The sequence below is a fragment of the Triticum aestivum genome, chromosome 6D (assembly GCF_018294505.1).
Source record: "Triticum aestivum cultivar Chinese Spring chromosome 6D, IWGSC CS RefSeq v2.1, whole genome shotgun sequence".
NCBI classification, from domain to species: domain Eukaryota; kingdom Viridiplantae; phylum Streptophyta; class Magnoliopsida; order Poales; family Poaceae; genus Triticum; species Triticum aestivum.
Window position 1 is genome coordinate 487693296 of NC_057811.1, and position 17495 is coordinate 487710790.

At 42.6% G+C, this 17495-nt stretch overlaps 1 pseudogene; it reads right to left on the reverse strand.

Annotated features, from left to right (window-relative positions):
• Positions 1 to 2663: 2663 nt before the first annotated feature.
• LOC123142791 (uncharacterized) lies at positions 2664 to 4578 on the reverse strand (annotated as a pseudogene).
• Between the last annotated feature and the right edge of the window lie 12917 nt (positions 4579 to 17495).

Here is a 17495-nt window from a genome sequence, read left to right on the forward strand (position 1 = left end):
AAAAGTGTTAAACATCTCTATATAAAATGTTCCTGATGCATAAAATGTATAACGGAAAACAAAGAAAACTAATAAAAACCGAAAAGAAAAAAACATCTAAACAAAGAAAAAAGAAGAAAGAGTTGCAAAAAAACCAGTGAAAACAGAGAAAATAAACAAAAAGAGAAAGGAAAAAGTAAAGAGAATAAAAGTCCAATAAAACCCGTGAAAAGAACGAAAAATAGATAGTGAAAAACAAAGAAAACAGAAAACCAAAGAAAATTATGAAGAATAAAAAAATGAAAAAAATAGAAAAGGAGAATAAAACAAGCAAAAAAGAGACTAAAATAAAGTACAGCAAGTGAGCGAGGAAAACTGGCCCGAGCCATTAAAACGCGATGCAAGAACATCTTCAGGAGAGTGAAACATAGGACTTGCTATAAGCGAGATACAGTGGGCAGATTTCTGATACACACTTTAAACATTTTTAAATGCTTGATTCAAAATTTTAAATACAGGACTAAAAAATTAACAAAGGATCAACTTTTCTCCTATATATATTTAAAATATTTCTGAATGCTTTATTAACATTTTTCAAGTACAAGATTAATATTTTTCTAATATGTGGTCAACATTGTTTTCTATGCACATTTAACATTTTTTCAAATGCTTTGATGAACATTTTTTAATATGAAAATTTACCTTTTTTTCTAAACACGGTCAACATTGTTTATACACAGTTAACATTTTTTAAATTGTTTTATAAACATTTTTGAAATTATGGTTCCACTTTTTTCAATTGCTTGATTAACACACACACACACACACACACACACACTCACACACACACACACACACACACACACACACATATATATATATATATATATATATATGATTAAAATTTCCATATTTTTTAATACATTGTCAACACGTTTTATACATATTTAACATTTTCAAATGCTTAATTAATATTTTTCAAAAAAAAAGAGATCGAATGCCCACAGTCCCCACTGGCTTGGCTTGATGCAAGCGCTCGCTTCATCTTGCATGAAGCGAGACGGGACCTCATATATTGCGATGTACGCGTCGGAAGCCACGGTAGCGTGCATCCTTTGTGCTCCCATAATAATGCAAAAACAAAAACAAAAAGATTACCAAGGATGAATAAAGGACATGGTATTACCTAAAAGGAGATTTTTTTTTGAAATAATATTTGAAGGAAATCATGACAAAATATGCATTCAAATTTCACGAAACTTGCACTGTTCCATAGTATGAAAAGCATGCATATATTAGCGATAATTCTAAACACACGGACATTTACGGGGCCATTACGGGGTCTCTCTTCTAACTAATCTCTGCCTCCCCTGATTTTCAGGCAGGGGTGGGCCCCTTCACCTGATTTGATCCAATCAAAAGATCCCATGCAAGCCTCTCCGTTGATCCCATAATACCCCGTCCATGTGTGTAGCATTGCTCCATATATTAGTGTAGCTCTCTCGTCGTGCCCTTGTTTTCGGTAAACAAAAACGAAAAATAAAAACACAAACAAAAAATAAACTTGTTTTTCTAAAGAGTGAATTAAGTGCATTGGTACTTCCCTGGAAAAAAAATGAAAAAATGAATTTAAAAGAAATAATGACATAATACTCTCACAAAAAATGAATAAAACTTGTAGTGTCCACAATATGCAAAAAACAATAATATAATAATATAAATCGCATATATACTTCCATGTTGTACTCTGTGTTCAAACAACAAAATAAGAATGTGTGAGATTAATCGTCTCTCGACCCATTAAAATTAGTTTACATATCATGTCAATGGTGTCGCCTCTCCTATCTCTCTCCGATCAACACATGCACATGCATACACACACTAACAACCACACACGTGCTTACGCGCGCATGCACACACACACACTTCTTAATACTCCCTCCGTCTGAAATTACTTGTCGCAGAAATGGTTGTATGTAGAACTAAAAATACGTCTATATACATTCATTTCCGTGAAAAGTAATTCGGGAAGGAGGGAGTACTTCCTTGTTCCAAAATAATTGAAGTTCTACTATTGTCCTAAGTCAAACTTCGTAAAGTTTGACCAAGTATATATAGAAATATATTAACATCTATAAAACCAAGTTGATCTCATTAGATTCATTATGACATATATTTTGATATTATCTATATTTGATATCATAGATATTTGCTTATTATTCTAGGAACTTGGTCAAAAGTAGAAAAAATGACTTAGCTTCAATTATTTTAGAATGGAGGGAGTAATTAATTGATCAGACCAGGCCTTTGTGTGTGGACTGTGGGCTGCTCCAGCCAGCCAGTAGTAAGTAGTAGTAACTTGTACATGGGCTGTTACAGGCTAGATATAAGAAAAGGACAACTCACCTAGGAAAAAAAGGACAACTGGAACAAAACCGAGCCGGCTGCTGCTGCCTTGATAAAAGGATTCGACTTACGGTAAAAAAAATGATTAAAAAGATTCGACTGAAACAAAACTCTTTTTTAGGCACCTGACCATCAGCAAAACCAAAACCTTTTAGCCATCAGTCATGGCGTACAACCATATGCAGAATTGACCACTTTCTCTAAATAAGTACTACAACATTAACTAAACTGCCTCTAATGCCTTCAAAACCCACACAAAGAATCTTCCAAGGAAAACACTACACTATCCTTGAAACATGATCCTCCCTTATTTTAGCAGTAGTCAGGAAGTGGATTGTGGCAAGTGATTCGATACCCCTTCTGATTTGCTTCTCCACCCAACACCTGTGCTTACTTGTCTTCGGGAACCTTATCGGATTTAGAGGTTCCACGCGTCGGCACTCGCTGCATGTCAGTTTATCATACAGGTACACATCCCCTAGATTCACCGCCGCTTTCAAGACACGTCTGACATGACTCACCATGTAGTCTTCAGATTGAAAATAGAAGATGATTAGTTTGGTCAGACGGTGGTGCTTGAAATTCAGTGTAGGTGATTCCCACTGAACACCCTTGTGCTCGCTATACGACCTCGCCTTCCTCTTCTCCTGATCCATTTGCATGTCACAAGGATGATCCATTACCTACATTACCACCCGTAGGACAAAGATAGACGAAACAGGTTAATTTTGCATACAAGGGCAGACGTTTGTGCTCCAAGTGAGAGCACAGGCGTGCAACCATGCAATGGAGATATAATAGAGAAACCCCTCAAACAGAAGAGAATAATAGAACAGGCTGTTGGTAAGAAGAACATACAATCGAGTAGTAGAGTCACCCCTCATCAGAAAAAAAAATAGAGCAAGGTTTCAGTAAGAACACACCGTCATGTAGAACTCCTCCAGGGACGGCGCCGCTTCCAGAATAAACATTGTCCAGGTGAGATCATACCTTTCAGGAATGTCAACAAGGTTGACAATCCTTAGTTGGTGAAACACAGATGCCAGCCTTCTGGTCGGACACTCTGGTTGAACCCAAATCCGCAACAATAAGCACATGATAGGATGAGTAGAGAACAAGTGAAGACAGAACAAAGCAATCCTCCGAGTTACCATTTCGGATTTAAACCCCAAGCTCAGGTCTCGAACAGAGATCTCATGAAGAAATGTACTTAACTCGACCATTTCATGCCAACTAAGAGCAACATTTGACACACTCAGAACATCGAGCAATGGGGCATAGCCAAATGACAGTGGTGGTTCTCATGAAAGACATCCAAAACTCAAACACCAACCAAGTGAGCTTCGGAACCCAGTCAAGTCTGGCCACCTCAAAACGGCAATTGACAATACTGAGCTCACTGAGTTCTGCGTGTTTGATTTGGAACGCTATCCAACTCTCGGTGTCGCAATTGTGAAAACCTAAATGTTTTAATTGCCTGCAAGTGACGAGGATGTTGGAGACGAAGTCCGATTCAGCGAATCTCAAATTCGCCAGGTAGAGGCACGTGAGACCAGCAAATGTCTCCGTACACTCGTTAAAAAATGACACGAACCATGCCCCGTATTTCACCAAATCGTCAATGGTGCACTCTAGGCGTCCCTTCTCTATCAGAACAGTGAATTCGGCCTTCTCAACCTTGCATGTTGCCATGGCACTGTCAACAGCATGCCCGACTGATATGGGGACATCGTCTATCAAGTAGAACGTCATGCTCAAGAGACGAATGGGCCATCCACCCGGATCCCTGCGTGCCAGTATGCTCTTTGTCACTTTGGCCACAACTGCATTGGCCACAGCTGCATTGGCCACAGCTTTGGCTACAACTGCTGCATCGGCCAAGGCTTTGGCCGCAGCCGCATTGATCCTCCGAACCAATTCAGCATTGGACACTGCTGCATTGGCCAAATCTTTGGCTACAGCTGCAGCGGTCGTCCGAACCAATTCAGCATTGGAAATGCTGGTTTTAGTTTCTGAAGGCAGGAGGTCCCAAGCACTGATTGTAAGCCGTGAGAGCATGGCAGGAAGCTGACTCCACCGTCTCGAGAGGACACTGGTTCTCGCAGCGGCGCAGACATCGAGTCGGTCGAGAATGTTGACAAGGATGCCATTGGGCAAGCTGCTGATCCTATCATCCGGATTGCCTTTCTGCATTTGGCACCAAAACAAATCAGAGTTGATATCACGGTACAGTCAAATATGCAATATTGATGGTAAGTCTCAAAAGTGCAAGTTTGATTGGGGAGTGCGGCTTCGAAATGGAGCTGTCGCTGCCTCAATTGGGGAGTGCGGCTCCCAAAGGAGGAACGGATTCCCGATCCCCTTTGCTCTCTGGTGAAACCCTAGGTGGGGGGGGCGGAAAACCCTATACGACACTTACCGTGTCAAGTTGTAGTTCAAACGCACAGATAGAGCGAGGCGAGCGATGAAATGGGCCGGCCCGTTGCGCGTTTCACTGATCCCGGTTTTGGGAACCTTCTAGAAGGTTCCCGACCGGTCCAGGTCTCGTTTTTTTCGTTTTTCTTTTCTCCTTCTGATTTTTATGGTTTTCTTCGGTTTTTCATTAGTTTCTTTATTACTTGTGTTTCTCTTATCTGTTTCTTTTTCTTTTTACTTTTTTTTTTCAATTTTCATAAATACAAATTTTAAAAAAAGTTCAAATCTTGAAAACATGTTCACAATATCAAATTTCGTTCTCTTGCATTATAATTATATACGAGAATTTCAAATGTTGTTGTTTTTTTTTTAAGTTCGGATTTAAAAAAAACTAATCTTCCAAAAAGTGTTCGGGAATTTAAAAAAAATTCGTTCTATAAAAAATATTCGGAATTTGAAAATTATTCACTTATTCAGAAATTGTTCGGGAATTTCAAAATTTGTTCGTGTATTGAAAAAATATGGAATTTTGTTCTTTAAAAAAAGTTCAAATCTTCAAAATTTCTTTAAATATTTAATAAAATTGGTTCAAATATTTTTTCACTCTTTTTAAAAGCATTCGATATTTCAAATTTTGTTCACTTTTCTAAAAAGATGTTCAGATTTTGAATTTTTTTTCGAAAAAGTTTGGAATTTAAAAATGTTCACGTTTTTTTTGGAATCACCCGGGAGGAGTCCCTCCACCTGAATATATTACTCAAAGTGGCCATAATGCCGGGAGAGTGATCCAGTTTATAAGAAAAAACGAATCGAAAACCTTAACAAGATGACCCTGTTTATGAGGAAATCAGGGCGAAAACCATACAAGTAGGATGAAAGAAGAGAGAGAGAATGCCTAAGACAAAGCTTGACGGAGGTAGCAGACAAATAACCATCACCACGAAGAGACACAAGTAGATGTGGGATTTACTCAAAGGATCGCAATACCAAGACTTCGTAATCGGCCTAAGGCACCACACCGGCGTGCGTATCAAACCCCACGACGCTACAGAGGAGCCTCCATAGTCAACGAGTATCAGGACCAAACACGAACCTTAACAGGGAGCCCCGCCGCGGGAATTCGAAAGGATTAACAAGCTGGGGAGGCATCCTGCATCATCATTGAGCAAAGATGAACCGAGACGACACCAAGAGCACGAAGCTCGCCGCAACACAACGATAGCCATGGGGGGTCTTGAGCATGTTCAAGTTTACAACATTTGTTATTTTTTTCTAGATTTTTTTTCGAAATTTTCAAAAACTGTTTCTAATTCTAAATTATGTTTGTGGAATTCAGAAACTATTTCAAAATCTCAATTTTTTGAAAAAAAATTGTACATGTTTTCTAAATGTGTTCAGACAATTCAAAAATCTGTATGCTACAGTATTTATGATCCTGCAATTAATATCCCGCTATATTGAGTTTTTAAATAATTTGCACGCTCTAATCTATCATGATCACCCATTTGGTGTAGTGGCTAGCAGTGCTCGTAGTGACCGCGATTGCATGAGTTCGATTCCTAGCGATGCACATCCTTTTTATGATTTTTCTGAACTATACATGGGCCAACCCAGTCGGGGCACTCCTGTGCGGGAGGCCGACTGTTTCCGCAATGTGCGGCATATAGGAGTTCCCGGGAGGGGCGGCCTGCTATGGAGAAATGATGGCACGGATGGGCTAAGAGCAAACCTGGCCAGATGGGCCGGCACGACATGGCCTAAACGGGTCGTACCATCGGCATGTTTACCCACCAGTCCGCCTGATTTTTGGTTGTTTTTAGGCCTATCTGGGTTGTTTTGAGGGACTAATATATTAAAAAAAAATCTGAAAAAAGTAAATGGGTCGTGTCGTGCTAGCACACGTGCCCGGGCAAGGTCCTGGGCGGGCCACATACCGACAAGGCTCGATTATAAAAATACCAAGCCACGCATGCAGGCTATCGGGCCATCACGCAGGAACCGACCCATTTGGCCACCTTTTGCTAAGAGTATCTCAATAGATGCCCTAAAATAGTGTGTAACCTTTTTTTAGATGATATGGTGTAGGCCGAGATGCTTGAGGCATTGGCCTTCATCGAAGCATTTGCTAGAGTCAGATCTCTATATCAGCAAGGTGCATGTTGACGGTGCAAAAATCGGCAGATACCTGCATAGGGTTACTCACGGGGCGGAGCGCACATTGAGTATTACAATAAGATACACACGAGATGTGGATTTTACACAAGTTCACGCCCTCGTGGTGAGGTAATACCCTACATCCAGCATGTCTTATTGTATTGATGTGTTTGTCTCATGGCGAGATTGGAACTGTTGGAGATCTATTGGCCTGCCCACTTGGGAGGCCCCTACCCCGCTTATATAGGTGGATGAGGGATAGGGTTTACGTGGTTTGACGCTCAAGTTTTCTACTAAAGTACACGTATTGTAGTATAAGTAATAGGAGGCCTGCTAGCAGGATGAGGAGCTCGGGCCATAGCGAGGCTCTGAGCCGGCCTGGCGACCTTGTTCCTCGGAGGTCGGGTACCCCGGTGTATTGTAGTGCCACATGTGGGCCGGTACTTTGGGCAAAATGAAGCGATCATAACTGAAAACAAAAGGAGAATGAAAATTTTTGCTTCAATTCACATTAGCCATGAGAAAAGGGAGAAAACTGGGAGGCGCATGATGTAGTGAAAGTTGTTTGTCTGTTTTCATTTTTGCGGGGCAAACATGAGTTTTATTCCATAAAAATAGGGTTACAGTCCGGAGGCAAAAGAGCCTCGTCACGGTGTAGGCGTGTAGCCATACACTACATTCAATTCGACTATAGCCAGCCAAACGATCTGCTATCCTATTTTGTTCACAACTAATTTTCTAGGAAACAAACTCGGTGTCAAGTATCAAGAATTTAATAGCAACAACTAGATGACCATACGCTGAGCGATCTAAACTATCGACTATGAGAGATGACACTGCACAATGATGGGGTCCTCCAAGTGTTGCTTGGCCAATGTCATGCCTTGCATCAACGCGTGAATCTCAGACTCCAAAGAATCATTGCAGTTAAACAAGGACTGACATGCCATGAAAATAACACTCTCATCATGTATTCGGAGGATCATACCTGCGGACACCGAACCATCGCCCACTAAAAAAAACACCATCCACCGATAGAGCCACATGATCAACGGGAGGTTGTGTCCATGGTGAGGAGGGTGTTGATACCTTGATCACCGGCGAGGAAATCAAATCTTCGCAAGACATTTTCCTCTAGTTTCCTCAATAGTGTATTAAGGACAGTACTAGTAAGCATGCACGTGCAACGCACGTCTCAAACAAAACATGTTCACATGATATAATACTAAAATGATTTTTACATAAAATTGAGATCGCTACTAAATGTTATCATGTCACTCAAATTGTATTTTCAAAAAGTGTGACATATTTGTGATCCAACACACATATCATAAACATGTCTTCGCAAAAAATTCACTGTCACATAATAATTGTATTATAATTGCTACAAGAACATATTCTAAAAACTGCAACTAAGCATGTTTTGAAGGTCCATCTTTTGAAGCAATGAAGGTCCATCTATAGATGCGATCAATGATGCTTCGTTCAATGTATGGGATATTGTTTTGAGCTTCATTCTCTTCGTACTTTAAAATATGCACCAAAAATTGCTTCCTTAGTTGAAAACCATCCTACATTGGCATTATACAACATTGTTATAACAAGTTGTATGCGCAATGTGTATACAAATAAGCATGGTGTAAATAGTCACATGGGGGATGGGAAAATATAGCTTTCCATCGCACAATGAGTGCATGTAATTAAAAACCAAATAACCAGACAAGGCACTGCATATATGAAATAAACACATAATATGCGTTGAATGAATCAATTAATATTGTAATGCGTTTAAAAGATTCATACCAGTGTGAGTTTGTTGGAGCATCAGGAACTATGCATTCCCATTTAGAGATATCATCCTTGAATGTAGGGTTTGCAACTTCAAGCGCAAGGTTTAGATTGTCGGCCACGGTTTTAAGTACATTCTTTTCGAAAGTAGGTATTGGTATCGGATCGAAAATTGAGACAACTTTTCTATTTTGATCCAAGACAAACAATAGAAATAACCCAAACATATACCAAGGCAATAAAATCTGCAATGATGAAATAGTTTAGAAATACATAGAATATTAATTAAGACCAAGTAAAGCACTGTTACAAATGAAAAAAATCTTACCATACCACATTGAGATATGATAGTCATTACTGTCGGGCCAGCTATGAAACAACCGTTTCAATGTAGCAATTTCCATATGTTCACGATGACTTGAGTCTCATGCATAGTGGAACATGGACTGAAGTAAGAATGAGAAAATATTAGTGCAATGGGAAAAAAATGTAGTACGTGGTTATAGTAACTTACACAAAAGTTCAGATCCATGTAGTGAGATGGAATGTCTCTGAGAAGCTGGACTTCGTGGCGCACTAGTATTCGCACATCCATATTAAAGCAATGAATATCCATGTATTCATCATTGCTTAATATGTTTTTAATTTGTCTCAAATTTAAGCTAATAGGGAACGGATCAGAGCTTTTCACCCATTCGCTCCTGTAAAATCAAAATTCTGTAAATTATAATGACATCAGAGTAATTTGTTGGAATAGAAAATGAAATAAAAAAAATATGGCTTACTCTAGTAGAGCGACATCATCAACCATACTGATGAACAAGCAAAGTTCATCTATTAAATCATCGTTTGTTGGGTTGACAGACGGTGAAAGAATAAATGACCGCGAGATGAGCTCAACTTCTGTTGATGTATTTGATGTTTTGAAATTCTCAGGGGGTCTATCCAGAATCATACATTCTGTGGGATATGTGTTGTTATCGTCCTCTTCGATGTCTCGATTTCTTATATTATCATCATTCAATTCTGAGTCCACTAAAATGACAACTAGTTTTGTTTTAAAATCTGTCATATGTTCCTATTAAAACAGTAATAAGAGTTAAATAGTGATACAACATAGAATAAATATAATGATACACTGTAAAAAATACCTGTGTAGGAATGTCAGACAACATATCTCCTGTGAAGTACTCCATAAAATTTACCATCCACAGACCACAAGATGACCTGCATGATTACAAATATAAAACTTAAATGAACTCAATCATTTTTTAAACAAATTTATAGATATTTGTATAAAACAACTTTTAGAATCATCAAATGATCATGACTGAAACAAGCCGTGATGAAAACAAATTTTTCACAAACTTAGTGAACCGGACATGCCCTATGAAATATAATGTGTATTTAGAAGATCTAATACAGTACAGTGTATTTTTGTTCGGACAACGCCACACTCACTCAAAGCTCAGTCAAACTTCCACCGCCCCCTCATTTCTCCTTTCCTCCCCATTATTCCCTCATTCGTGGCCACGACATCCCCATCCACAGGCCGCGGCCCGGCGATCTGCTCTGTGCCGCCCCTCACTCCTCCTGGCGACGCCGGGGCCATCCACCGCGTGCGCTCTCCTCTTCCTCCCCATGGCCGCCTTGCTCCCCATCACCTACGCCCACTCTGGTAGCCCCCAACCCTAGTTCTCTCACACCCCGTAGGGAGAGGAGGAGTGAGGCTTCTGGGCGAGGAGGTGCTGCTGGTGGTGCTGCTGGGCGAGGAGGCACTTGATTTGCGTTCGCCGGCACTTGATCTGCTCCGTCGTGGCTCCGGCGACCTTACCCTGTGGCTCCGGAACAGGAAGGCTACCCCGACGACATACAGGTCCGCCCCCTTCTCCTATCCCCTTGGATTTCTTCTTCTCCCCTTCCCTGAGATGGTGTTCATGCTGGGCTGCAGGAGACCTCAACACGCCAATGGATGCAGCCAGCCTCCAACTCACCACGCACCTGCACCAACTTGATGTAGGGAGAGGAGGAGTGAGGCTTCTCTCACGGGATGACGCCCAGCCATGGGGCAGCAGCAACCCAAGGTAAAGCCTCCCTCTACCTCTCTCTCGTTTTGAATTCATAGGTCTGTTCCCTGATTTTTCTGCTGCTCTAGATTCACTTGCATGCTTGACTGAATCTAGTTGCTCTCAAGCCCTAGTGTTCAATGAGATAGGCATTGCACTGTTTACTAATTTAATTTGCTTGCCTACAGCCACATGGTCCAGAGATAGAATTGAGATATTCAGACTAAGTTTAATGATTTGCTGGTCATAATTACTGAATTTCGCTTGGTGCTATCACTGTCGGCCTCTAGTGCTGAATCAGTTGGACACTGTACTGTTTACCAATTTAATTTGCTTGCTTGCCGCCACATGGTCCAGAGATAGAAATTCAGATATTGAGACTAAAGTTTAATGATTTGCTGGTCATAATTGGTTCAGTGACTAAATCTGTCCCCAAACTGTCAAAATTGTATGTGAAAGCTAAAAAACTATCAAAACTTTGTTTTCAAGAAAGATGAGCCTAAATTCAGTAAGATGTGTGCGTAGCTTGCTTTCAAGATTGTTAAACTACTCCATGTTTATTTAAACTAATTCCTCCTACAGATTGCTGTCAAAATAAGTCTAAATTCAGAGTCTTCGGAAGTCAATTACTTTGAGCCTTTGAGTTAGAAGGTATACCAGTCTCTTTGCAGTTTGCTCTTAATACACTCTTCCCTTGGCCATGATGAGATGTTCAAGTCTTTCCACTTATCAGTTTTTAGTTCCACTTGAAGCGATACCTGCAGCTAAATCAGTGGCCTGGTCTTCATGTCTTGCGTCATGACCAAGTTGTTCGCTAATCATGTTATTGTCTGCAAGATGGATTACTGAATAAGTTTAACTTTGATTAAAATGTATAGATCAATTATGAACATTATACCTGAAGGAAGAACATAGGCTAGGTACTCTTGTCGTGCAGAATCAACCACTGAATCTTGGTTTGTGTCATCGGCGGCCCCAATATATGGCATCAAACGATTCCAACCGATCTCCCCACGTGGGAAGAATAGTGGATATGACAAAGGGTCGTAGCACCCATAGTATGCATAATATACAGGGGACGCTCTCCTTTCCCGTACACGATAACACTTCTATCAAAGGTTTTTTGTGGGTCGCTCCCTTCAACCCATATTGCTGCTACCTGAGAAGTTGTTGGCGCATTGTACCTTCGTTGATCAAGCTTGATATCGGTATTTAATGAGATCCTGTATTCATCTAGATTTGGAACAGCACCAAGGCTTTTAAATACTTGAGCATAAGGGTTATGCTCTAGTATTGCCAGAATCTTCCATATGAGATCTATCCTAAGATTTGGAGACCTCTTAACCCTGTGAAACAAGTTTTCATCTGTATCATAAATATATAGCTGCAAATGTCGAGGGCCATTATCACTAGACTCAAGATCATCAAGAGCGTGGTACACGCACGAAATGTATATACGCTGGTTCCTGCTGCGGTGCTGACTCGGCGATCAAGGGTGACTCCCAGACTTGTGAATGAGAAGTGGGAGTTGAAATACCGTATATTTTCTCTGAAATATCTAGCATCCTCATCATCTTGACTTGTAAACAACCGTTTCAACTCCTCACAAACATCTGGAGTAAATACATCCACTTTCCCCTTTCTGCAGCAAAATGCAGGCCCCTCGTATTGAAATCGCAAAGCTCCACAATGGCGGCAATCAGTAACTTTTCTAAGCACATGATGCTTTTTGGGCAGGTTCATGTAAACTCTGTTGTGAGCATCATTATTGGGAGCTCCATCACCATACTTTTGCTCCACTCGGTAGGATTGAAAATAAACATCTGGAGCAGAATGCACTAATTAAAGTTCACCCAGAAACCATATTACTAATACTATATTGTACTGGTAACTCATGTCAGCAACAATAAATCTGGTTGGGCGAAGATCCTAGCTTCTTCATCATGGTCCACGTCTCCAGTTTTTTCTCCTAGGTTCCCGTCTCCCAAGCATTCTATTTGTGAATATTGAATAGTAGTGTGTTAGGAGTAGTAAATGATGCTCATTTGATGTTATGCATACTGGGGAGCTGAAACTAAAAATGACATTATGCAGACCATCAATGTTTATTGTGTGAACTCGGGCTCCAGTAGTCCGTAAGCATCTTCGGCGTGGTCGCTGGCTGAAAACATTTATTTGGCACAAAAGAGTAAGCAAAAGAGATGGACCCTTTTTATGCACAGGATGGTACCACAAGACCGTACCAATTTGATTATGAGGGGTTTGACCTGCATCTGGGGATGGTTCCATCCCTGGAGTAATATCATTACGTTGGATCGGTAGAGGTTTCTTGCCATAAGAAGGATCTGTACCTGAAACAAAAATAGAATGGCAAAATAGAGAAGAAATAAACACCGGATAATTTAGCACCATTAATAAATCAGACAACTAACCCTTTTTTAGAAGACTTTTCTGGCATATGTAGGTTGTCGATTGTACTGAGTTGGGGGTTCTCATCTAGTGACATAAGTGTGGGTATCAGTTGTCTTGAATTCCGTTGCATCTGGTACGCATCATTTCTGTGCAACCAATCGGACTCATCGTCCACATTGTCTCTGGTCAAATGAACGGAATTTGGTACGGCACCCCCTGCACTTGTTATGTTCTGCAGTTGTGTGACTGCAGATTGTCCGGTAGCCGGCACTTGCGTTACAATGTTACTGCCATCAAGGACGGCAGCAATATGCTTATTTTGCTCGCGGGTTTGTCGCTGTCGCTTTAATATTTCCTCTCTATTTTGTGCATACCGCTCCCTTTCCATACGATTCTTAATCTCATTACTACCTGAGTAGATGAAGAATAGATCATTATATATAGCAATATATATAATGGAGAATGAATTTCATCTTTGTTAATCTCATTACTACCTGAGTAGATGAAGAATAGATCATTATATATAGCAATATATATAATGAAGAATGAAGTTCATCTTTATTACCTTGTGATACACCCAGCTGTGTTTGTGCCCCACTGATCTCAGCAGACGCAATTTTCTTCTGTTTGTAGGCCTCACGTCGTCTCTTATTAATCTCATCCTTATTTTGTGCATACCGCTCTCTATCCCTCTGCCTTTTTACTTCTTTAGGGTCTGCAATCAATGTCACAATTCAGCAGTTGGGGTACAAAAACTGAAATTGGGTGGTTGTGTAATGCTCATCACCCAAGGATTGGTTGTTGCTTATATCCTGGAACGGGGTGCGCGCCCTGTTGGGACTGGTTGGGGCCATACGAAGTCCTTCAACCCTGTGAATGTCAAGAATGGTATCACACAATTGTAACTGAAGGGATACTATTACCACAACTCAAACAGAGTAGTGTTTTATGTTCAACTCCGTCCTACTGTATAACATGAAAGCTTTGTTAATACTCAGTCGCCAATTGAATTCCTTTTGCATTAATATAAATACCTGCAACAATGATTCGGGATGTAGTAGTTTGTAATGCTATTCATGTAGGTGTATCTCAGAGTGACTTTATGTGTGTTCATATTTGGAACTGAGAATTGAACCTGTTCATATGCAGCTTGATGAGGCATTTAGGTGAGGTCAGTATATGGTCATGCCATAATTCACCAGTTCATACACTTTCCTTGTTTTTCATAATTTCATTCAATCAAAACAATTGATGGATCACATTGGAACTGAGAATTGAACCTGTTCATATGCAGCTTGATGAGGCATCTAGGTGAGGTCAGTATATGGTCATGCCATAATTCACCAGTTCATACACTTTCCTTGTTTTTCATATTCATTCAATCAAAACAATTGATGGATCACATGAACAGGTTGACAAAGGAGCAGGGCGGAGGCGTCTTCTAGCCTAACGAAGCCTTGGCGGCAGCGGCATGTAAAAGCCTTTCGAACTTGAGATCAGAGAAGAGCATGCACCTATGTCGGCGAGGAGCTCCTCGTCGCGGCCGTGGCAGGGCGTCTGTGCGGCTGCACCTGTGTTGGGGAACAACACGTCGTCGTGGCCGTCGTCGAGTGACTCGGCGACCTCGTCGTCGGGTGCCTCGGCGGCTGCGCAGGCAGCGACGTCGTGGCCGTCGTCGGGTGCCTCGGCGGCTGCGCAGGGCAGCGACGGGGCATGTAATCTGGACGTCGAGCCTGGATTGATTCCGTGTATGACTCTCCGTGTAATTTGGACGTGGGTTGTTACTTTTTTTTCTTGAGAAAAGGACGTGGGTTTACCTGTAGATGTAGACTCGTGTGGGCGTGGGTTGTTTGTACGGGCAGAGTTTTCGTCCGCCGTCGTCAATTTCTCTCGTTTAATAATAGTGTAGAAAACTGAGCCTAAACCGAGCTTTCTCGCGCCCTCACCAATTTTGGCCGTCCAATCTCGTGTGCAGATCGTTTTCAACCGTTCGATCGCTGCTGTCCTGGGGGTGGCTACTCCCGTAGAAAAAACGGTGCAATGTGGTTAACTGGGCCGCACTAAGCCCATTGGAATGGATGCGGGCCTCAGTAGCTACACCTTCGGCATTCGACTCCCCTTCCATATTCTCTGTCCGTCTGCCTCTCCCATCCGATCCCCATGATCGGGGACGAACATGGCGAACGACGGATCGATCCAAACATCAAGGCGCGACCTCCTCCCCTGCCTGAATCCCCGACCACTCCTCTCCCCTGCCCTACCACAGTGATGGTGATGACGACGCCGATGGTTCCCATCGGCCATGGCGATGGGTACGGCGCTCCACTCCCCGACTCCGACCTCTGCCGGCGACCAGACCCCTCGGCCATGGCGATGGGTATGCCGTCACGATCTGTTCGCGATCTGCAGGATAGAGTCCATCCCAAACACCGGCTGTGGCATGGAGGGCAATTGCTCTCGCCGGTGGGGAAGAATGCCCGTAGTTTCCAATCTGAGATAATACCAAGCGGTCCGTCGATCGCTGCGTGAGAGACGGAAGCCAGCCAAGTTAGCCGCCGCCGCCAGGTCGATGCTCCGCTCGTCCGCATCTCTTCTCCGTGCTGCTCCGGCGGGGACTTCTTCCTCTGCGGCGCGACATCGGTTCAACGCTCGTAGGGTGCGGCCCATCGCCTCCTCAGGTACGACTTCGACCACCAGTCAACTATGCCCCTGCTTCTTTGGTTAGCGGCCGGCTCAGGCTTTTCTTCTCTTGCAACAGATAAATTACTATCCGGCGTTAGATCTAGACACGACATGGACGGCTCGCCTCCCCTGCACCGCCGCTCATAGCTCTATCGCCTCCATGCAGCCAAGAGCAGCATCCCTGGCATCCATGGCAGCCTCACCTGCGCCGGGATGGGGCGCTCTGGGCACGTTCCCAACGCCGGCATGTTCTACGGCAGCAACGCTCTCTCCGAAGATGTTAACACGGACGGGCTGAGGCAGGGTGCCTTTGGCAAGATGATACGAACGATGAGAAGACGGGATGACAGTGCTGCTCTGTTCCATTGAGATCCAAGTGAGCACTACCATATTGCAACTACCCTACATGTACAGATGTACTGCATTTGCTTCACCTTTTATCTTTTTTTTTTGCAAGAATTGCAAGAAACATGTCGTGGAATTGTCACGGCAGATATCCTAGTGTAAGGACTTAGTCGTGAGGCCAACGCATCTATGTGATAGCTTGAGAAGAGTTGAGCGGAATCGAGAGACGCAACGCAAGACAAGGATTTAGACAGCTTCGGGCCCCGGGAAACATCATCCGGTAACAACCCTACATGTTGTTTGAGGCTAGATCTCATTATCATCACGAGGGAGTCATCTTAAACCGGCTCTTTGTGTCTAGCCCTAGAGATTGTCTCTTCTTGCTTGTCTTTGAACCGCTGCGGGGTCGTCCCCTTATATACACGGGTTGATGCCCGTCGGTTTACAGAATCCCGAGACCGGCTCATAAACGTATCCGGCTCGGTCTCTGTTCTCTCTATCTTACCATACAAGTTCTACATACTAATACCGACTTATGTCTACAGGCCTTAAACCGGCCTTGGGCCCTGGGCCTTCATAAAGCGTCACCGTCTGTCTTCATGGGCTTCAGGTATGATGAACCACATGCGGGGTTAACCCGGCCCCTCCTGGCCGGTTTACGCCCATGGGTAATATCCCCAACATTAGGCCCCAGATTGATTTGAACTGGTTCATGTCAATCCTCAATACTTTAAGAAAATTTCTTCTTCAACCTCTTCATATAATCTCGTAAACCGCCGTGACATCACCTTCCAAAACCATCATAAATCGCCCTGACGTCATATGTTTTTCAAGGCTGTGTATAACCCGTCTTTGTTAATGGGCCTCCGAAGATTGAGGCAATCTGATCTGTCAAACACCCCATTTTCCGGGTTCCGTGATTCTCGCGCCTGCCTTTTATCCATCCGTCTTATAAATAAGGCCGAGGGGTCTCTTTCACTTTCCCCCTCGTGCCTCTTCGTGTCATCGTCTTCCTTGCGCCGGCCGAACTCTCGAGCTCTACTGCCGCCGTCGCCCTTCGCCTCTGCTCCGACAAAGGCCGCTGCATCAACCTGTTCGCACCAGACAAACGCGGTGATCCTCCGCCACTTCTTCCTGCACCCGTGAGTCCCTCTTTCTTCACCCTAGATCCGTTTCGGGTTCGGTGTTCTTCACGGCTTTAAACTGTTTTTCTTTCCGCAATATTACATGTTGTTAGATCCGAAATTT